This window comes from Mustelus asterias, chromosome 25, assembly GCF_964213995.1.
Source record: "Mustelus asterias chromosome 25, sMusAst1.hap1.1, whole genome shotgun sequence".
In the NCBI taxonomy this organism is placed as follows: Eukaryota; Metazoa; Chordata; class Chondrichthyes; order Carcharhiniformes; family Triakidae; genus Mustelus; species Mustelus asterias.
In genome coordinates this window covers 55,018,236-55,041,893 of record NC_135825.1, presented here as the reverse complement: position 1 = coordinate 55,041,893, position 23,658 = coordinate 55,018,236, and the positions used below count along the sequence as shown (strand labels likewise).

The window sequence follows — 23,658 nt, the reverse complement described above, 5'->3', positions numbered from 1 at the left end:
TGTTTTAAAGGATCGTCCCTTTAGCCTGTGCCCTCTGGTTCTAGTTTTTCCAACTAGCGGAAACATCCTCTCCACGTCCACTCTATCCAGGCCTCGCAGTATCCTGTAAGTTTCAATAAGATCCCCCCTCATCCTTCTAAACTCCAATGAGTACAGACCAAGAGTCCTCAACCATTTCTCATACAAAAAGCTCTTCATTCCAGGGATCATTCGTGTGAACCTCCTCTGGACCCTTTCCAAGGCCAGCACATCCTTCCATAGATACGGGGCCCATATCTGACCCTTCATCAGAGCAGTTTCTCCATTTAAATAATACCCTGTTCTTTTTTTCTCCCTTCCAAAATGAACAACTTCACATTTTCCCACGTAATATTCCATTTGCCAACTATTTGCCCACATATTTAACCTATCAATATCTCTTTGTAAACTGTCTGTAATCCTCTTGCAACTTGCCTTTCCACTATTTTTGTGTCGTCCGCAAATTTGGCTACAGTTCATTCGCTTCCTTCCTCTAAGTCATTAATATATATTGTAAATAGTTGTGGTCTCAGCACTGATCCTTGTGGAATCTCACTGGTTACAGGTCGCCAACCTGGGAAATAACTCCTTATCCCTGCACACTGTTTCCTGTCCATTAGCCAATTCTCTCTCTGTGCCAATATACTATCTTCAACATCATGGGGTCTAATCTTATAACTTAATCTTTGTGATGTACCTAGTCGAATACCTTCTGGAAGACCAAATACAGCACACCTACTGATTCCCCTTTATCCAATTTGATTGAGACTTCCTTGAAAGGCACAACCTCAGGCTAAAGGGGACGATCCTTTAAAACAGAGATGAGGAGGAATTTCTTCAACCAGAGAGTGATGAATCTGTGGAACTCTTTGCTGCAGAAGGCTGTGGAGGCCAGGTCATTGAGTGTCATTAAGACAGAGATAGATAGGTTCTTGATTAACAAGGGGATCAGGGGTTAGGGGATGAGAAAAATATCAGCCATGATTGAATGGCGGAGCAGACTCGATGGGCCGAGTGGCCTAATTCTGCTCCTATGTCTTATGGAAAAACTCTAATAAATTCCCCACAGCATAAGCAGCAGCTATCCAACTCTGTGGGTGCTGCAAGGGAAGGTCAGATTGCTGCCAATATAGCTGAGGATGAAAGTGTGAAAAGAGACCTTCAGGGTGTCACAGCAGTTCAGCAAACCAGATTGATGAATTTAATTTAAATTCCACCAGCTGCTATGGTGGGATTTGAACGCAGGTCCCCAGAGCATGAGCCTGGGCCCTCAGCAGTCCTAGTCCAGTGACATGACCATTGTTCCAGAATCTCCTCAAATGATAAATTGTCCAGAGTTTCGGCATTTAAACCCACCTTCGAACTGGGGTCGAAATTCAGTGTCTGAGACTGCTGGACCACACAGCCACGGGCAGTCCGCAATCCTTCCTCAAACATTGTGAGGGATTATTGGGATTTCTATCGCGCTGCCTCAGGGGCCCGGTCAGTCGCTCCGTGGAACCAGTTCTCATCTCTCAGGACGACAGCTGCCATCATTATGTCAGCTCCTTGCTGTTGCCAGGTTGGAGCAATGCTGTTAATGTTGAGGTGGTGCAGCCCAAAGTTGGACATTCCTGAATTAATCCTACAAAGCAATCTACAGATTCATTCACTGAAAGTTAGCAGTCAACCACCCGTCTTCTGGAGCCACTGGGCAGCAGTGTGTAGGACACTGGGAGAGCGCAGTGTAGGACACTGGGAGAGCGCAGTGTAGGACACTGGGGGAGCGCTGTGTTGGACACTGGGAGAGCGCAGTGTTGGACACTGGGGGAGCGCTGTGTTGGACACTGGGAGAGCGCAGTGTAGGACACTGGGAGAGCGCAGTGTTGGACACTGGGAGAGCGCAGTGTTGGACACTGGGGGAGCGCTGTGTTGGACACTGGGAGAGCGCAGTGTAGGACACTGGGAGAGCGCAGTGTTGGACACTGGGAGAGCGCAGTGTTGGACACTGGGGGAGCGCTGTGTTGGACACTGGGGGAATGCTGAGAGGGACACTGGGAAAGCACTGAGGAGGACACTGGGAAAGCACTGGGTAGGACACTGGGGGAGCGATGTGTAGGACACTGGGGGATCGCTGCATCGGGCACTGGGGGCATGCTGTGTAGGCCACTGGGAGAGCGCAGTTTAGGCCACTGGGAGAGCGCTGTGTAGGGCACTGGGGGAGCGCTGTGTAGGGCACTGGGGGAGCGCTGTGTAGGGCACTGGGGGAGCGCTGTGTAGGGCACTGGGTGAATGCTGTGTAGGACACTGGGGAAGTGTTGTGTAGGAAATTGGGGGGATGCTGTGTAGGGCACTGGGGGAGCGCTGTGTGGGACACTGGGGGAGCGCTGTGTAGGGCACTGGGGAAGCGCTGTGTAGGGCACTGGGGAAGCGCTGTGTAGGGCACTGGGGGAGCGCTGTGTGGGACACTGGGAGAGCGCTGTGTAGGACACTGGAGGAGCGCTGTGTGGGACACTGGGGGAGCGCTGTGTGGGACACTGGGGGAGCGCTGTGTAGGGCACTGGGGAAGCGCTGTGTCGGGCACTGGGGGAGCGCTGTGTGGGACACTGGGGGAGCGCTGAGTAGGGCACTGGGGAAGCGCTGTGTAGGGCACTGGGGGAGCGCTGTGTGGGACACTGGGGGAGCGCTGTGTAGGGCACTGGGGAAGCGCTGTGTGGGACACTGGGGGAGCGCTGTGTAGGGCACTGGGGAACCCTACATAGGACACGGGGTGAGCGCTGTGTGGGACACTGGGGGAGCGCTGTGTGGGACACTGGGGGAGCACTGTGTTGGGCACTGGGGAACCCTACGTAGGACACTGGGTGAGTGCTGTGTGGGACACTGGGGCAGCGCTGTGTTGGGCACTGGGGAACCCTACGTAGGACACTGGGTGAGCGCTGTGTGGGACACTGGGGGAGCGCTGTGTAGGGCACTGGGGGAGCGATGTGTAGGGCACTGGGGGAGCGCTGTGTAGGGCACTGGGGGAGCGCTGTGTGGGACACTGGGTGAATGCTGTGTAGGACACTGGGGAAGTGTTGTGTAGGAAATTGGGGGGATGCTGAGTAGGACACTGGGGGAGCGCTGTGTAGGGCACTGGGGGAGCGCTGTGTGGGACACTGGGGGAGCGCTGTGTAGGGCACTGGGGGAGCGCTGTGTAGGACACTGGGGGAGCGCTGTGTAGGGCACTGGGGGAGCGCTGTGTAGGACACTGGGGGAGCGCTGTGTAGGACACTGGGGGAGCGCTGTGTGGGACACTGGGAGAGCGCTGTGTAGGACACTGGAGGAGCGCTGTGTGGGACACTGGGGGAGCGCTGTGTGGGACACTGGGGGAGCGCTGTGTAGGGCACTGGGGGAGCGCTGTGTAGGGCACTGAGGAAGCGCTGTGTTGGGCACTGGGGAACCCTACGTAGGACACTGGGTGAGCGCTGTGTGGGACACTGGGGGAGCGCTGTGTAGGGCACTGGGGGAGCGCTGTGTAGGGCACTGGGGGAGCGATGTGTAGGGCACTGGGGGAGCGCTGTGTAGAGCACTGGGGGAGCGATGTGTAGGGCACTGGGGGAGTGATGTGTAGGGCACTGGGAGAGTGATGTGTAGGGCACTGGGGGAGCGCTGTGTAGGGCACTCGGGGAGCACTGTGTACAACACTGGGAGAGCGCTGTGTAGGACACTGGGTGAGCACTGTGCAGGACACTGGGGGAGCGCTGTGTGGGACACTGGGGGAGCGCTCTGTAGGACACTGGGGAACGCTGTGTAGGGCACTGAGGGACCTCTGTGTTGGGCACTGGGGGAGCGCTGTGTGGGACACTGGGGGAGTGATGTGTAGGGCACTGGGGGAGCGCTGTGTAGGGCACTGGGGGAGCGCTGTGTAGGACACTGGGGGAGCGCTGTGTAGGACACTGGGGAACGCTGTGTAGGGCACTGAGGGACCTCTGTGTTGGGCACTGTGGGAGCACTGTGTGGGACACTGGGGGAGTGATGTGTAGGGCACTGGGGGAGCGCTGTGTAGGGCACTGGGGGAACGCTGTGTAGGGCACTGGGGGAGCGCTGTGTAGGGCACTGGGGGAGCGCTGTGTAGGGCACTGGGGGAACGCTGTGTAGGGCACTGGGGGAGCGCTGTGTAGGGCACTGGGGGAGCGCTGTGTAGGGCACTGGGGGAGCGCTGTGTAGGGCACTGGGGGAGCGCTTTGTTGGACACGGTGGGAGTGCTGTGTTGGACACCTGGGGTGTGCCGTTTCGGGTACTGGGGGAGCGCTGTGTGGGACACGGGAGTAACACTGTAGGGCTCTAAAATGGCCCTAAAATGTAGGGCTGGCTTTATATCAGAGTTGCATGCTGATAGGTGTCATGATTTCCCTGCTCTGCACACTTCCTCCTGCTGTTTCCCGAACCCTGCAACAATGCCACAATCAACATGGCGTCGGGTGAAAATCTCCCCTCATGTGTGTGTGCCCACCGTGGGAACTATTTTGGGGCCTTTCCAGGTGCTGGCGCAGCCAAAATGGGCACCAACAAACCCAGTTTCGTGCCTTGGAATGTCACGGTTCAGATTTCTGTTGGGAACAGTTTGCACCTTTAGGAATGAAAGCTACAATGCATGGATTTTATGTTTTGCCAAGAGTCCCATCTCCTCAATCCATTAACAGTGTTCCTTTGCAGAACCACATCAGTTCTCTGAATGGAACATGAAGGCATAATTAAACATCGTTAAAAATTCCAGGAGAGAATGCCCGGGCCTTGTGTAATTGGGAGCTAACCCGTTACAGCATTTTTAACAAGAAACTAACATTATCGCCAGAGGCCAAAAGGAAAGAAAAAAAGTCAACAATGGAAATGTGAAATGCAAACAGTAAATGGTAGAAATACAAATCACCTGGAGCAGGAAGGCAGGATAATGTTTGTCGCCAAACTCCTGAATCAGGGTCATTTTCTTTCATTAGTCAGTTACGTTTTTAACATCACCAAGAGATAAAATGTGACATGGGCTCAGACAGCTGGCAGCTTTACAGGTACACTCCTCATATTTTATAATGGGCATGGCGAGGTGAATGCAGTTTGCCCGCGATACCTGGTTGCGTTAACAGTTTTGTTGCTATATTTGCCAGTAACTTACAAACAGGAAATCTCACTTAGCAACTGCATCTTCTCATTGTCAGCAGTTACACCCAGAATCTCACCACAGAGGTCAAGGTTTTTAAAAAAAAAATTTCAAGTTTATTTATTAGTCACAAGTAAGGCTTACATTAACACTGCAATGAAGTTACTGTGAAATTCCCCCAGTTGCCACACTCTGGCGTCTCTTCAGGTCAATGCACCCTAACCAGCACGTCTTTCAGACTGTGGGAGGAAACCGGAGCACCCGGAGGAAACCCACGCAGACACGGGAAAAACGTGCAAACAGACAGTGACCCAAGCCGGGGATCGAACCCGGGTCCCTGGCGCTGATCACTGTGCTAACCACCGTGCCGCCCCAACAATTATGTTACACAGATCTGATTCAAACTGTTTGAGGATCTGACTTGGCTTGAAATCTACATAGAACATAGAACAGTACAGCACAGAACAGGCCCTTCGGCCCACGATGTTGTGCCGAGCTTTATCTGAAACCAAGATCAAGCTATCCCACTCCCTATCATCCTGGTGTGCTCCATGTGCCTATCCAATAACCGCTTAAATGTTCCTAAAGTGTCTGACTCCACTATCACTGCAGGCAGTCCATTCCATACCCCAACCACTCTCTGAGTAAAGAACCTACCTCTGATATCCTTCCTATATCTCCCACCATGAACCCTATAGTTATGCCCCCTTGTAATAGCTCCATCCACCCGAGGAAATAGTCTTTGAACGTTCACTCTATCTATCCCCTTCATCATTTTATAAACCTCTATTAAGTCTCCCCTCAGCCTCCTCCGCTCCAGAGAGAACAGCCCTAGCTCCCTCAACCTTTCCTCATAAGACCTACCCTCCAAACCAGGCAGCATCCTGGTAAATCTCCTCTGCACTCTTTCCAGCGCTTCCACATCCTTCTTATAGTGAGGTGACCAGAACTGCACACAATATTCCAAATGTGGTCTCACCAAGGTCCTGTACAGTCTATTAAATGGGTAAGTGCAGGGTAGGAGCTTACTGAACTGTCCACAATAGTCAGCGTGCTGAATACATTGATGGCAGTAACTACAGAATCCAAATGTCACTGAAAACATTGTAGAAGCTTTTCCTCAATCACTGTCTTCCTCACTCTTCTCTGCACTTCCAAAGTTGTGTGTCATCTGCAAATTGTGCCCACGACACCCAGATTCAAGCCATTAACAGGTATTACAAAATGCAGTTGGTCAGTAGGCAACACTGGTGTGTACTATCCTCCAATCCAAAAAGCAACCGTTCGCTTCTCGCTGCTCCCTGGCATTTAGCCAATTCCCTCACTGGGTCCAAGGTCAAATGAGAAATGGTTGGTGCCATTTGTCCGACATGGGCAGTTGCCCATGAGAAATGTGGGCATGGTGAGTGGTGGAAAGGGTTTAGATTACAGTGAATGGTAATGGCCACACAGTCTGCAACCACAGTAAGAAGTCTCTCAACACCAGGTTAACGTCCAACAGGTTTATTTGGAATCATGAGCTTTCGGAGCGCTGCCCCTTCATCAGGGGAGTTGTGAGACTTCTTACTGAGCCCACCCCAGTCCAATGCCGGCATCTCCACATCATTGCAACCACAGTTCCACTGGGATCTTCAGATAGGAAATTCTAATTGTTGTCAAAGTTAGCTGTTGATTTTGATTTGATTTATTATTGTCACATGTATTAACATACAGTGAAAAGTATTGTTTCTTACGCACTATACAGATAAAACATACCATTCATAGAGAAGGAAATGAGAGAGTGCAGAATGTAGTGTTACAGTCATAGCTAGGCTGTAGAGAAAGATCAACTTAATGCAAGGTAAGTCCATTCAAAACTCTGACAGCAGCAGGGAAGAAGCTGTTCTTGAGTCGGTTGGTACGTGACCTCAGACTTTTGTATCTTTTTCCCGAAGGAAGAAGGTGACGAGAGAATGTCCGAGTGCGTGGGGTCCTTAATTATGCTGGCTGCTTTGCCGAGGCAGCGGGAAGTGTAGACAGAGTCAATGGATGGGAGACTGGTTTGCGTGATGGATTGGGCTACATTCACGACCTTTTGTAGTTCCTTGCGGTCTTGGGCAGAGCAGGAGCCATACCAAGCTGTGATACAACCAGAAAGAATGCTTTCTATGGTGCATCTGTAAAAGTTGGTGAGAGTCGTAGCTGACATGCCAAATTTCCTTAGTTGTGAGTGAAGTATGTGGACAGGAAAGTCACACATTCACGACAATTTTAATTCAACATACAAATTGCTATTTAGTGTATCTTGCACGTTGAGGTGTATAGCTCTTTAAAATGCCACGTACAGGTGCAGGAAATAATCAAGAAGGGTAATGGAATACTGGTTTTTATATCTAGAGAACTAGAATACAAGGACACAGAAGTTATGTTGCAGCTATACAAATCCCCGGTCATCCCCCACTTAAAGTACTGTGAGCAGATCTGAGCACCACACCTTAGGAAGGATATATTGGCCTCGGAGGGAGTGCAGCGTAGATTTACAAGAATGATACCTGGACTTCAGGGGTTTAGTTATGAGGAGAAATTATACAAATTGGGCCTGTTTTCTTTAGAAGTTAAAAGGCTATGGGGTAACCTAATCGAAGTCTTCAAGATATTAACAGGAAAAGACAAGGTGAAAAAATACAAACTATTTTCATTGGTTGAAGATTCTGGAACTCGGGGGAATAGTTTAAAAATTAGGGGCAGACAATTCAGGAGAGATGTTTGGAAGCACTTCCACACACAAAGGATGGTAGAGGTTTGGAACTCTCTTCCATAAACGGCAGTTGATGCTAGATCAGTTATCTTTAAATCTGAGATAGATCAATTTTTTTGAAGCAAAGGTATTGAGGGATACAGGTCAAAGGCAGGTAAATGGAATTAAGTCATAGATCAGCCATGATTTCATTGAATGGAGGAACAGGTTTGATGGGCCGAATGGCCTGTTCCTGTTCCTATGTGTCAACTCTGCACAGTCGCGGCAGGCGAGAATTAGTTAGGAAATTTATATTTACTGTCCCATGGTCTTTGTCCAATGGGGTCTAAAGATTCAGCCCCATGTATATACCTAACTCAAAATCAATACATGAACAATGATATTGCTTTCAGTAATTTATTATATTGTGCAGAAACATAACCTACCAAATATTTAACCTACTCACTGTATCATTTGAGTGAAAGACATAAGATAACACAGAGCATTATTGCTCTGGAAGCTGGAGATGATGATGGAAGGAGAATTTTGGAGCCAGGAAAAAAACACGTGTTCCAATCGAAGTAGATTTTTTTGAGCACTTTCCTTCCCAAACTCAGATGAGACATGTATTTTCTGGTAAACTGAAGGAATCTTTGTGCCCCATGTGTCTTTACACCTTCTAACAAGCCAGGATACTCAACCCATAGAATCACAGAATTCCTACAGTGCAGAAGGAGGCCTGTTCGGCCCATTGAGCCTGTACCGACAACAACAACCCCACCAAGGCGCTACCCCCACAACTCCATACATTCACCCCACTAATCCCCTGACATTAAGGGTCAATTTAGCATGGGCCAATCAACCTAACCCGTACAGCTTTAATGCAGAGATGCCGGCGTTGGACTGGGGTGGGCACATGGAGAAGTCTCACAACATCAGGTTAAAGCCCGACAGGTTTATTTGGAATCACGAGCTTTCGGAGCGCCGCTCCTTCATCAGCTGAGACTCACATGGGTTTCCTCTGGGTTCTCCGGAGCACCCAGAGGAAACCCATGCAGACATGGGAAGAATGTGCAAACTCCACACAGGCAGTGACCCAAGGCCGGAATTAGACCCAGGTCCCTAGCACTGTGAGGCAGCAGGGCTAACCACTGTGCCACCCCGACTCAACTTACAAGTGAGGCTATTTTTTAAATTCCTTTTGAGAGCCACGTTTATATTTTCCCCTTAAACCGTTCTGTATGATCCCCCACCCCATGCCAAATGGACCCAGTCCAAGGCTTCTCTGAATAACAGGCACCCAAGAAAAAAACTCCTTGCCTTCTGCTGTTCATTCTCCAAAATAGGTCATGACCAATAGTGTATAACTCGCCAACTTGATACAAAACTACAGCCCATCATTCTGATCGCAAGTTCGCTTTCTCAAGTTACCTACGCTCAAAATTAAAATGTGTGCACTGTTTCAGTAATATCGTTCATCGAGTGAAACCAAGAGCAAAGGTAAGAGACTGAGAATGACAGACATTGGATGGTGATGTGGAGAAGATATAGTTCCCCCACACACCAGTCAGGCTCCATTCTGCGGCTCCTGATTGCAGGCGATTTTAGACAAAGATCTTTCTGTCCTTAATGACATTTGAAAGTGTAGCTTCACCCGGTGTTGGCCCGCCTACAGACCCTTTGTGAGATGAAATGCCACTTTTGATGTGGTTGCCATTTAATTCTCTTACCTCTTGATCGTGTCACTTTGATTAATCTTACGCTATCTGCCCTCGAGCACAATTGCCTTTTCTCTTTCCAAGACTGAGTGTTTCAAATAAAGTTTTTAAGTGTGCCCTCCAGTGTTCCCTGAAAGAGGCTGTTCCCTCATCCATCACTGACACTGAGAACTGAAGGGTTGGACTTTTTCTAACCTTGCTCGGTGAAACTTCACATTGGGTTTATTGAGCCTTGTGCTTGACTCATTGCTGTGAAACGTTCTGTCTCCACTCTGGCCTGGCATTGTACGGGCTAGATCCTCAGTCAGCAGGTACATGGCATAATTGTTTCCAGAAGCAGTGAATCAAGAAAGCCACCCTCCTAAAGCAGCACACAGATCAAGTTGGTAATGAATGACCTTGGCAGCACTGAGGTAAGGGAAGCTGTCATACTCCTGACACAGTAAGAGTTTTAACAACACCAGGTTAAAGTCCAACAGGTTTATTTGGTAGCAAATGCCATTAGCTTTCGGAGCGCTGCTCCTTATTGTCTGTATCTTTAAGACCTGGTTGGCTGTAGAGATTCGCATTCTAATCAGTATTCTGTAACTTGATTTTGTGTCTCTGTGCCCTGTTTGAGAGCACATTTCCACTCCATCTGACGAAGGAGCAGCGCTCCAAAAGCTAATGGCATGTGCTACCAAATAAACCTGTTGGACTTTAACCTGGTGTTGTTAAAACTCTTACTGTGTTTACCCCAGTCCAACGCCGGCATCTCCACATCATACTCCTGACAGGCATAGGGCGGAATTTTCCTGTCCCAGCCACCAGGGGAATCGTAGCGGACGGGACATGGACCATACAAAGGTCACAGTAAGTCTCACAACACCAGGTTAAAGTCCAACAGGTTTATTTGGAATCATGAGCTTTCGGAGTCTCGCTCCTTCATCAGGTGAGTGGACAGGTGGGTTCACAAACACAGCATATACAGACAGAGGCACAATTGCAAGATAATGCGAGTCTTTACAGGTAATCAAGTCTTTACAGGTAGAGGCAGTGTGCGCAGAGAGGGATAATCACAGGTGTGAATTGTCTCAAGCCAGGACAGTTAGTGAGATTTTGCAAGCCCAGGCAAGTCGTGGGGGTTACAGATAGTGTGACATGAACCCAAGATCCCGGTTGAGGCCGTCCTCATGTGTGCGGAACTTGGCTACCAGTTTCTGCTCAGCGATTCTGCGCTGTCGTGTGCCATGAAGGACGCCTTGGAGAACGCTTACCCGAAGATCAGAGGCCGAATGCCCGTGACTGCTGAAGTGTTCCCCGACAGGAAGGGAACACTCCTGCCTGGTGATTGTCAAGTGGTGTTCATTTATCCGTTGTCGTAGCGTCTGCATGGTTTCCCCAATGTACCATGCCTCGGGACATCCTTTCCTGCAGCGTATTAGTAGACAACGTTGGCCGAGTCGCAAGAGTATGTACCGTGTACCTGGTGGATGATGTTCTCACGTGTGAGAGGGTGGTGAGTGTCTGGGACAAGCTGCCAGAGGTAGTAGTAGAGGCGGGTACAATTTTGTCTTTTAAAAAGCGTTTAGACAGTTACATGGGTACGATGGGTATAGAGGGATATGGGCCAAAAGCGGGCAATTGGGACTCGCTTAGGGGTTTTTAAAAAAAGGGACGGCATGGACAAGTTGGGCCGAAGGGGCCTGTTTCCATGTTGTAAATCTCTATGTGAAGGTGGTATCCGTGTCGATGATCCGTCATGCCTTGTAGAGGTTGCCGTGGCAGGTACACCTCCCAACCCTGCCACGGGGGGAATTCATTAAGGGTGGGATTTTCCGGTGACTGGAAAATCCCACCCATAATGAATTGTCTGGCCTGCTCCAGCTTCGATTCTCTCTGCCCCTGTCATGCTGTGCTGCTCTATGAAGTCCAACCAAAGCCTGGGGATCAGCATCTCAACTTCCACTTTGGCACTTTACAGTTTTCCAGAATCACCGTTCCAACAGGTTCAGATCATAACCTCTGCCCACATTTATGAAGGCAGCAGTTTGTTGGAAAGGAACCTGCTTTCGTCATGAACAGTTCTTCCAGGCCTACCCTTTCTTTGTTTCCTTGTTCCCTCCACCATTTTCCGTTGCCTTGATCCATAATCCCTTTCGGCAATTGAAAGTTCTCCTGCCTTCCACCCTCTCACGAACCTTCCCGTTCATTGCTGGTGAAGGTGAAAGGGTGAGATTCTCCGGCTTCCCCTCAGCGTGTTTCTCGCTGGCGGAAGCCGTGTCCACTGGCAGCGGGATCCCAGCGCTGTCAATGGGAATTTTCACTGAAGCCACCCCACGTTGCCAGGAAACCCGCGGCAAGGAGGGCAGGGGTGCGCCGCCAGTGGGACCGGAGAATCCTGCCAGCGTGAACGGCCGGAGAATTCCGGTCAAAGTGAGTCGGATGTGGGGTTGCCAACTCTCCAGGATTGGCCTGGAGTCTCCAGGTGTTGAAGGTCAATCTTCCAGACACAGCTGTGTGCCACCCTGGAGGAAAAAAATCACTGGGATGTGAGAACAGATTTGTCTTTGAACACTTTTCTTTCCCAGTTACAACAATATTGAAAACTGGAAAAAAAAGGTTCTCTGGATGGCAGTCAAGCATCATCCAATTGGATAGTGAGTCTCTTTGCTTTCCAATTGGCGTAGGAAGGCAGTATGTCACAAGGATGCAGGTGGATGGCAGGAAATGGTGGTGGGTTGTGCATCCTGGGAGTTATGCCACTAAGCAGTGAAGCACCTAAAGGGCGCTTAGTAAAGTTTATTTATTAGTCACATTAGGCTTACATTAACACTGCAATGAAGTTACTGTGAAAATCCCCGAGTCGCCACAATCCGGCACCTGTTCAGGTCAATGCACCTAACCAGCACATCTTTCAGAATGTGGGAGGAAACCAGAGCACCCGGAGGAAACCCACACAGACACGGGGAGAACGTGCAAACTCCACACAGACAGTGACCCAAGCCAGGAATCGAACCCGGGTCCCTGGCGCTGTGAGGCAGCTAACCACTGTGCTAACCACCGTGCTACTGTGTGCTTAACACTGGTGGATCTACAATGAAGGCGACACAGGGCTCCAGCCAGCAGGCAAGAACACCGTGATCAATATTCAATTCTGTATACCAGAGGATCTCCAAAGGCACATGTAGCACACTAAGGAGTCACGCATTCACTGATCTAACCCATTTTGGTGGCATTTTCCTTTGTTTTTTTCAAATAAAAACCTTTATTAACATTGCACTTGTGTGAAAGTATCATTCAATTAACATTTTTTGTAAAAACATTTAAAATGTTGTTGAAACATGTTGCTGTTTTGTTTTTTTCAATATTATTAGTGCATGAGGTACAGCATTGCGGTTTGAAAGATATTGCGTTTCTGACAAAGTCTTTGAAGTGCTTCTTGTTGTTAACCTTGCCAATTCCTGCTGTACATGTCACTACCCTTCAAAAGCATATTATTCCCAATAAAGATTTGTCCTGGAGGGAATAATAATAATTAGTGAAAGCAGAAGAGAGATCTTAAATCTCTATTTGGTCTCTTGTCTTGTTCAGACTGGTTTGTGTTCTCATGACCATTTCCGTAATAAAAATTGAACGGTGAAATGGAATAGGATTGAATAGACGATCGCTGTCATCGGCGGCAGGAACACGACACTGGGTCGGCCCGAGTTATATCCCTACCTGATCTTCCTTCCGTTGTCATCAATAGTTAGAGGGAGCTGAAGTATAGTGGTGAACCAGTAACCTTTATTATTTAGTATGTCAAAGCTAAGGTTGAGAAATATTTGTAAAAAATTTAAGTAAACATACACACCGGATCACAGATCACCAACAACCTGTCCTGGTCCCCCCATGCCGACACTATAGTTAAGAAAGCCCCACCAACACCTCTACTTTCTCAGAGGACTAAGGAAATTTGGCATGTCAGTTACGACTCTCCAACTTTTACAGATGCACCATAGAAAGCATTCTTTCTGGTTGTATCACAGCTTGGTATGGCTCCTGCTCTGCCCAAGACCGCAAGGAACTACAAAAGGTCGTGAATGTAGCCCAATCCATCACGCAAACCAGCCTCCCATTCACTGACTCTGTCTACACTTCCCACTGCCTCGCAAAGCAGCCAGTATAATTAAGGACTCCACGCACCCCGGGCATTCTCTCTTCCACCTTCTTCCTTTGGGAAAAAGATACAAAAGTCTAAGGTCACGTACCAAGCGACTCAAGAACAGCTTCTCCCCTGCTGCTGTCAGACTTTTGAATGGACTTACCTCGCATTAAGTTGATCTTTCTCCACACCCTAGCTATGACTGTAACAATACATTCTGCACCCTCTCGTTTCCTTCTCTATGAACGGTATGTTTTGTCTGTATAGTGCGCAAGAAACAATACTTTTTACTGTGTGTTAATACATGTGACAATAATAAATCAAATCAAATCAAATTCTTCCTTAAAAAATTGCAAAGCAAGAACACAACATTCACCGAGAAGCTGACACTTGATTCGGACAAATTACTCTGGTGGTGATTTTTTCTAAATTTCCCAGATTCTAGAATGGTTTGAGTGGATTTGAAGTTCGCCAATGTAACACTGTTCTTCAAGAAGGGAACAAGAGAGAGAGAGGAAATAGGGAGTTACCAGCCAGTTAGCCTTACGCCGGTAATCAGGAAAACGTTGGATTCAATTATTAAGGAAGTCTTAATAATGCACTTTGAAAATCCAAGTCAACCTGGGCTTTATGCAAGGGGAATTGTGTTTGCCAAATGATGAGACATCGTTGATGCAGCCATCAACATACCAGGAAAAGAGGCGAGGGAGGGGGCCGGAGTGGTGACTGGAACATGGAATGTTCCATATATCCCACAAAAAGGCAGATGTAGTTAGAATCCATATGGGTTTCCATAGCAATATCTGTTATTTGGAGGAAGTGAGTGGAATCAAAGGAGAGTTTATTCAATGTGAGAACAAGTTCAGCCAGGCTGAGATGGGTAGCGGTGGATCGAGACTGTTCATGGAAGAAGCAGGGAGTTCTCGGACCATCCTCTCGGGGGATGGAGGTGTGGAGAGATTGGAGTTGGCCTGCTGGAGATATTCGACTTGCAGTCGTTCTGAACATAAAATATGCAGAAAGCTCTGTTCAAACTGAGTACAGAGAGACCAATGATCGGGAACCTTTTCCCAATGTGCAAACGTGAATTTTGGTTGAAATCTGGTGGGATTTTTACAAGTTATGGGGATGAAACATATTTGCATAAATGCATGTTGAGATATGAACACACCTGTAGCAGAAATGTTCCCACAAAATGCTAATAATAAGCTAATAAGCTAATTCTCCTCAAGGTAATGGGAGGACTTCAGAGCAAGGAAGAGAATTGTTTTCCAAGTTTGATCCTCAGGGGTACAACTTCTAATTGGTCAAGTTCATTGACTCTGTCTACACTTCCCGCTGCCTCGGCAAAGCAGCCAGCATAATTAAGGACTCCACGCGCCCCGGACATTCTCTCTTCCACCTTCTTCCTTCGGGGAAAAGATACAAAAGTCTGAGGTCACGTACCAACCGACTCAAGAACAGCTTCTTCCCTGCTGCTGTCAGACTTTTGAATGGACTTGCCTCGCATTAAGTTGATCTTTCTCTACACCCTAGCTATGACTGTAACACTACATTCTGCACTCTCTCATTTCCTTCTCTATGAACGGTATGCTTTATCTGTATAGCGCGCAAGAAACAGTACTTTTCACTGTATGTTAATACATGTGACAATAATAAATCAAATCAAAATCAAATCTTTTGACCATTTAGTGCACCTGAGTTGCAGTTGTGTGGGTGTGCTGCTTTTACACAGACTAGCTTAACCATGCGATAAGGGTAACTGTTCATTGTGAACCTCGTGGCTCTATTTTCTGTCCGTTGAGAAATAGTTGATCATCATAGATGGACTGAGAAATCACAGACACAAGTCCCAGTATGAACCAGCAGATCTCATCAGCAACAAGGGGCGAAACTTTCCCATCCCACCCACCACGGGAATCGCAGCGGGCGGTTGGGGGAGTGAGGGGGGTGAGGGGGGGGGGGTGCAGACCATGCAAAGGTCCATTGACTTTGGGCGGGATTTTCCAGTCTTGGGATGAACGCATCCGACAAAACCCACCCTTGGAGCACCTTGGCGCACCCTTACTTTTATCAATCGAGGGATTGAGTTTAGGAGTCCGGGGATAATGATGCAGCTATATAAGACCCTCGTCAGACCCCACTTGGGCTCAGTTCTGGTCGCCTCACTATAGGAAGGATGTGGAAAAGATTGAAAGGGTGCAGAAGAGATTTACAAGGATGTTGCCTGGATTGAGTGGCATGCCTTATGAGGATAGGCTGAGGGAGCTCAGTCTTTTCTCCTTGGAGAGACGAAGGATGAGAGGAGACCTAATAGAGGTGTATAAGATGTTGAGAGGCATAGATCGGGTGGACTCTCAGAGGCTTTTTCCCAGGGTGGAAATGTCTGCTACGAGAGGGCACAGGTTTAAGGTGCTGGGGGGTAGGTACAGGGGAGATGTTAGGGGTAAGTTTTTCACACAGAGGGTGGTGGGCGAGTGGAATCGGCTGCTGTCATGGGTGGCGGAGGCAACCTCAATAGGGTCTTTTAAGAGACTCCTGGATGAGTACATGGAGCTTAATAGGATGGAGGGTTATAGGTAGGTCTAGAAGGTAGGGATGTGTTCGGCACAACTTGTGGGCCGAAGGGCCTGTTTGTGCTGTAGTTTTTCTATGTTTCTAAGATCAAATCATTGAATTCCTTACAGTGCAGAAGGAGGCCATTCGGCCCATCGAGTCTGCATCGTCTCAGTGGTTAAAAAAACTTTACAATTACATATTCTGAGATCTGTTAGCAACTTTTTCAATCACAGAAATCTAGTTGTTAGTGAGCCAACTAAAACTAAACAAGCTGGTCTAACTATTTATCCCCATTTGAATCTGGTTGAAGGAGCCATTGTCACTTCCAGGACTTTATTGGGTTGCACCAAAGGACCTAATTATTATTTAAACTAATAAAGATGTACCTATGATGTACCAGTGAGGTCTGAGCTTACTCAGCTACATATATTGCTTGGATGACAGCTATATAGAACATAGAACATAGAAAAGCTACAGCATACACAGGCCCTTCGGCCCACAAGTTGCGCCGAACATGTCCCGACCTACTAGGCTTACCCATAACCCTCTATCTTACTAACTTCCATGAACTTATCCAAAAGTCTCTTAAAAGACCCTATCGAATCCGCCTCCACCACCACTACCGGCAGCCGATTCCACGCCCCCACCACCCTCTGAGTGAAAAACTTACCCCGAACATCTCCTCTGTACCTACTCCCCAGCACCCTAAACCTGTGACCTCTTGTGGCAACCATTTCAGCCCTGGGTAAAAGCCTCTGAGAATCCACTCTATCAATTCCCCTCAACATCTTATACACCTCTATCAGGTCACCTCTCATCCTTCGCCTCTCCAAGGAGAAAAGACCGAGCTCTCTCAACCTATCCTCATAAGGCATGCCACTTAATCCAGGCAACATCCTTGAAAATCTCCTCTGCACCCTTTCTATAGCTTCCACATCCTTTCTGTAATGAGGCGACCAGAACTGGGCACAGTACTCCAGGTGGGGTCTGACCAGGGTCCTATACAGCTGCAGCATTATCTCCTGATTTCTAAACTCAATTCCTCTATTGATGAAGGCCAGTATTCCATACACCTTCTTAACCACAGCCTCTACCTGCGACGCTGCTTTGATATATAATAATATATGCTACAGTTTTCTGCTCAGTGAACTAGAATGGTCTCTGGAATGAAGAGCTTGCCGTATGAGGAACGATTGAGGACTCTGGGTCTGTACTCATTGGAGTTTAGAAGGATGGGGGGGGGGATCTTAAATCATGGAATCATAGAACGCTACAGTGCAGAAAGAGGCCATTCGGCCCATCGAGTCTGCACCGACCCAGGCCCTATCCCCATATCACTACATATTTTATCCACTAATCCCTCTAACCTACGCATCGCAGGAAACTAAGGGGCAATTTTATCATGGCCAATCAACCTAACCCGCACATCTTTGGACTGTGGGAGGAAACCGGAGCACCCGGAGGAAACCCACGCAGACACGAGGAGAATGTGCAAACTCCACACAGACAGTGACCCGAGCCGGGAATCGAACCCAGGTCCCTGGAGCTGTGAAGCAGCCGTGCTAACCACTGTGCTACCGTGCCGCCCCTTATTGAAATTTACAGGATACTGCGGGGTCTGGATAGAGTGGATGTGGACAGGATGTTTCCACTAGTTGGAAAAACTAAATCCAGAGGGCACAACCCCAGACTAAAGGGATGATCCTTTAAAACAGAGATGAGGAGGAATTTCTTCAGCCAGGAAGGGGTGAATCTGTGGAACTCTTTGCCGCAGAAGGCTGTGGAGGTCAGGTCATTGAGTGTCTTTAAGACAGAGATAGATAGGTTCTTGATTAATAAGGGGATCGGGGTTATGGGGAAACGGCAGGAGAATGGGGATGAGAAAAATATCAGCCATGATTGAATGGTGGAGCAGACTCGATGGGCCGAGTGGCCTAATTCTGCTCCTATGTCTTATGGTCTTATGACACAGATCAAGACCTCCTGGGCATCCATACCACCGCTACAAGGTATCTGGAAGTGTGATGTGAATATGGTGGAAACTGACACCTGGAGACAGTCGCTAATTTCTGGAGGCCGCTGATTTGGAAGGGAATTGGAGGCAAGCAGAAACAGAAAGCTCAGCTGGCCGGGAGGAGGGCCCAGAGAAAGAGAAACCAGAACATAGTCCACCTTCTCAGCCAGGCGTATTCCGCAAATGCAGCAGAGAGTGTCGTGCAAGAGTGGGATTCCTGAGCCACACCAGGCATCCTTAAAAATGAGTTGACCATCACAGCACAAGCCATGGAAGGACTGGCTAATGAGGTTAGTTCCTAATCTCTCACCTGCTCCTCACCCGCAGTCCTCTTGCCTTCCAACTTCTTACACTCTTGTACACACAGAGGGAAGAGAGTGTTTGGTTAGGAATTGTAGTAAGAATTACAGGAATAACTACAGAAAGAGATAGACAAATACTCCAGGAATACAACCGTTTTCATGCTGCAAGAACCAGGGAAATGTCATCGTAGAAAACAACCAGTCAAATGTGAAGTGTGAAGTTGAAATTGTAAATTGCAAAAATGAAACTTAGCTCAATGATCTCTGGGAATCAAGGACCATAGAAAGTATTCTTTCTGGTTGTATCACAGCTTGGTATGGCTCCTGCTCTGCCCAAGACTGCAAAGAACTACAAAAAGTCATGAATGTAGCCCAATCCATCACGCAAACCAGCCTCCCATCCATTGACTCTGTCTACACTTCCCGCTGCCTCGGCAAAGCAGCCAGCATAATTAAGGACCCCACAAACCCCAGACATTCTCTCTTCCACCTTCTTCCGTCGGGAAAAAGATACAAAAGTCTGAGGTCACGTAAGAACATAAGAACATAAGAAATAGGAGCAGGTGTAGGCCATCGAGCCTGCCCCGCCATTCAATAAGATCATGGCTGATCTGAAGTGGATCAGTTCCACTTACCCGCCTGATCCCTATAACCCCTAATTCCCTTACCGATCAGGAATCCATCTATCTGTGATTTAAACATATTCAACGAGGTAGCCTCCACCACTTCAGTGGGCAGAGAATTCCAGAGATTCACCACCCTCTGAGAGAAGAAGTTCCTCCTCAACTCTGTCCTAAACTGGCCCCCCTTTATTTTGAGGCTGTGCCCTCTAGTTCTAGTTTCCTTTCTAAGTGGAAAGAATCTCTCCATCTCTACCCTATCCAGCCCCTTCATTATCTTATAGGTCTCTATAAAATCCCCCCTCAGCCTTCTAAATTCCAACGTGTACAAACCCAATCTGCTCAGTCTCTCCTCATAATCAACATGTACCAACCGACTCAAGAACAACTTCTTCCCTGCTGCCGTCAGACTTTTGAATGGACTGACCTTGCATTAAGTTGATCTTTCTCTACACCCTAGCTATGACTAACACTACATTCTGCACTCTGTCGATTCCTTCTCTATGAACGGTATGCTTTGTCTGTATAGCGCGCAAGAACCAATACTTTTCACTGTATGTTAATACATGTGACAATAATAAGTCAAATCAAACTCAAAGAAATTCTGCAAAGTGTTTCCTCTGGAAGTTAGGTCAATGAGCTGGTATCCATTCTGGGACAGGATCTTTCAAAGGAACCGGCTTGATATGTTGGAAGGTCCTTTTTTTGCTTTGTGCCTCATACCTCACTGTAACTCACAACAAGTGGCTGATGTGGAAGAATCAATCCAGACTGGTCTTTTAGCTTTGAGCCAGTTCATTGTAAGATACTTCCTCAGTGCAACTAACCTCCAGGACGCTCTCCCCGCAAAGTGTCCCAGCTGCCTCTATTGATAGGACAATCAAGGTCAGAGGTTTAACTAGCAATTCCGTTAACAAGGTCATTGCCACACACTGTGATCAATAGTACATTGATGGAGGCTGAGGGAAGATCTGACAGAGGTCTACCAAATGAGAGACATAGACAGGGTGGATAATCAGAGGCTTTCTCCAAGGGTGGAAGTGTCAGTTACAAGGGGGCACCGGTTCAAGGTGATAGGGGGAAAGTTTAAGGGAGATGTGCGGGGGAAGTTTTCATGCAGAGAGTGGTGGGTGCCTGAAACATAATGCCAGAGGAGGCGGTGGAAACAGGCACATTAGCAACATTTAAGAGGCATCTGGATGGGTGTATGAATAGGGAGGGAATAGAGGGATACGGTCTGAGTAAGGGCAGAAGTTTTCTTTTTCGTTTAATTAGGGCATCATGATTGGTACAGGCTTGGAGGGCCGAAGGGCCTGTCCCTGTGCTATACTTTTCTTTGTTCTTTGACATTCACCAATGTGGAATTAGCATTTTTTGTGTGGAAGCTCAACTCGGAGGAGCAGAAGTTGGCCGTTCACATGCTTGAGCCTGTTCTACCATTTAATTACATCATGGTTGACTCAACTCCATTTGCCGTCCTTCATATCCCTTCAACTCAAAGTTTAGTTCAAATTTATAATGGGGTAGGGGTAACACGTGCCTGCTGTCATTCACTTCCAATATCAAACCTTTGGCTGTAACAACTGGCGAGTGAATACACACTCATCTGAAATCAATTTCTCTCTATTTACACAGTGAGGACAGAGGCACCAGATCAAGTTCCATCTCCAAGCATTCTCACAGCAGTATTAAATCAGGATAACACAACCAAAAGGGTCGTTAAGTCCAAGTACAGAACACACTGAAAGAATGCCAACGTAAATTGGAACAAAATGGAATCCTGATTCCTTCATCTGGACATGTGACTTTATTGGGTAAGAAAACCACAGCCACATTTAGCCGCCTTCAAAAGATGCAGAAATAGTATTTAATAGCACATAGTCAGACAGACTTTTATACTGCATTTGGCAAAGAATAGGGGGAAAGTAACATACCTCAAAACAAACACTATTTGATAGAAACCAAAATTCCTGGAAAATAAATGTTTTGTCACATTTGAAGTCTAAATATGTAATTCTTGGCTTCCAAAATACTTTTTTAAAATTATTATTCTGAGTTTATTGAAGTCACTGGCTGGAAAATTCCAAAAAGGTTGAGACTTATTTTACGCCACTTACATATCAGCATAAATTCACTCATATCTCTCTCCACTGTCCCATCGATATCCAATAAAGTCAGATCTCACTCCACAGAGGACCACTGTGGAACAGAGCAAGGCGAGTTCCAGCTCAGAGCTCTCTGATCTCAGCTGAGGCTGCATCTGAAGAGGTTATGGGCTATCTGAATGAAATCTCCCGTTATGCCTCTCCATCAAACTCGATTTGGTTAAGGCATCAGTCAAGACCCATTCCAAAGCTTTCATTCTTCAGAATGGGATGTTCTTCATTGACAAATTGTATTTACACCTGTGTCTGAACTTGGGATTTTCGCCCTCTAATAAAATGGACATTAATAATCCATGTCACATAAGATCATAACACATAGGAGCAGAAGTAGGCCATTTGGCCCATCAAGTCCGCTGCTCCAGTTAGATCATGACTGGTCATAGAAACCCTACAGTGAAGAAGGAGGCCGTTCAGCCCATCGAGTCTGCACCGACAACAACCCCACCCAGGCCCTATCCACCTCATTCCTCATATTCACCCTGCTATTCCCTTACCTATGCATCCCGGGACACTAAGGGGCAATTTAGCACGGCCTCATCAACCTAACCCGCACATCTTTGGGAGGAAGCCAGAGCAAACGCACGCAGACATGGAGAGAACATGCAAACTCCACACAGACAGTGACCCAAACCGGAAATTGAACCCAGGTCCCTGGCGCTATGAGGCAGCAGTGCTAACCATTGTGCCACCCCAACTGAAATGATAATCCTCAACTCCACTTTCCCACCCTACCCCCTTTGATTCCCTTATGATTAAAAATCTATCTTAGCCTTGAACATATTTAAGGACCCAGCCTCTACAACCCTCAGCAGTAACAAATTTCAGAGATTCACCACCCCCTGAGAGAAGAAACTCCCCCTCGTCTCCGTCTTAACTGAGCGATCCCTTACTGTGAGATTGTGCCCCCTGGTCCTAGACTCTCCCACATGACATCAGGACAGAAAATGTACAGTCAATGAGGGGAAAACAGTGGAGAGAAAAAAGCGTCAAAACTAAATCAGTTTCTCCAGTGTTTTGTACGGGATTCTGTGTCTGTTGAATCGAGTTTCAATGTCAGAGAGATGCAAAGGGAAATGCACAGAGACATCTACCGTCACCTGAAAACCTGGTGAAGATCTACAAACCCACATGTAAAACACAGGTGACAAATCACAAAAACGCAATGTAAATACTTCCTCAGCACCGCACGGCAGTTAAATGGTAACCTGGGCTGAAGGTGCTGGATTAGGTTGCTTTTATGAATTGTGGAGGGGGATGTTTACGAGGTAGTTTGTTACTGAGGTTGGACACTCCAGTCTCAGTCAGTCGCCCAGTAGCACCAGTGCGTTAACACTGCTCCCTTAGGCACTCGGAGTTAGGAATGCAAAATCCTCGGAATAACTCAGTTACAGAAGTTTTTTAAGTCATAGAAATCATAGAAACCCTACAGTGCAGAAGGAGGCCATTCGGCCCATCAAGTCTGCACCTACCACAATCCCACCCAGGCCCTACCCCCACATATTTACCCGCTAATGCCTCTAACCTACGCATCTCAGGACTCTAAGGGGCAATTTTTTAACCTGGCCAATCAACCTAACCCGCACATCTTTGGACTGTGGGAGGAAACCGGAGCACCTGGAGGAAACCCACGCAGACACGAAGAGAATGTGCAAACTCCACACAGACAGTGACCCGAGCCGGGAATCGAACCCGGGACCCTGGAGCTGTGAAGCAGCAGTGCTAACCACTGTGCTACCGTGCTGCCCATTAAGTTTATTTATTAGCGTCACAAGTAGGCTTACTTTATCACTGCAAGTTACTGTAAAAATTCCCTCGTTGCCACACTCCGGTGCCTGTTTGGGTACACTGAGGGAGAATTTAGCATGGCCAATGTACCTAACCAGCACGTCAGTTGGTGCGTGACCTCAGACTTTTATATCTTTTTCCCGACGGAAGAAGGTGGGAGAGAGAATGTCCGGGGTGTGTGGGGTCCTTAATTATGCTTTGCCAAGGCAGCAGGAAGTGTAGACAGAGTCAATGTGGTTCTAGAGTCACATGTAGGCCAGGCCAGGTAAGGACGGCAGATTTCCTTCCCTAAAGGACATTACTGATCCAGATGGGTTTTTTAATGACAATCGGCAATGGTTTCATGGTCATCAGTAGATGGTGTGTGCCTTAAGAACAGTTCCAGCTGTGCAACCTGTCTTTAGTTGCTTCCCCAGAGGTGCAAACAGTCAAGAGACCAGTGACAATTTGAGAGCCATCTGTTTGCTCAAGTAACCATGTTGCATGGCCTCGCTGGGAATTGAGTCCTGGGACTAGTTACTG

At 47.7% G+C, this 23,658-nt stretch overlaps 1 protein-coding gene across 1 annotated transcript in view; it reads right to left on the bottom strand.

The window, feature by feature from the left end:
- LOC144479192 (signal peptide, CUB and EGF-like domain-containing protein 3) overlaps positions 1-23,658 on the bottom strand; it is a 399,824-nt gene that overhangs the window by 224,986 nt on the left and 151,180 nt on the right. The window lies entirely within an intron of this gene.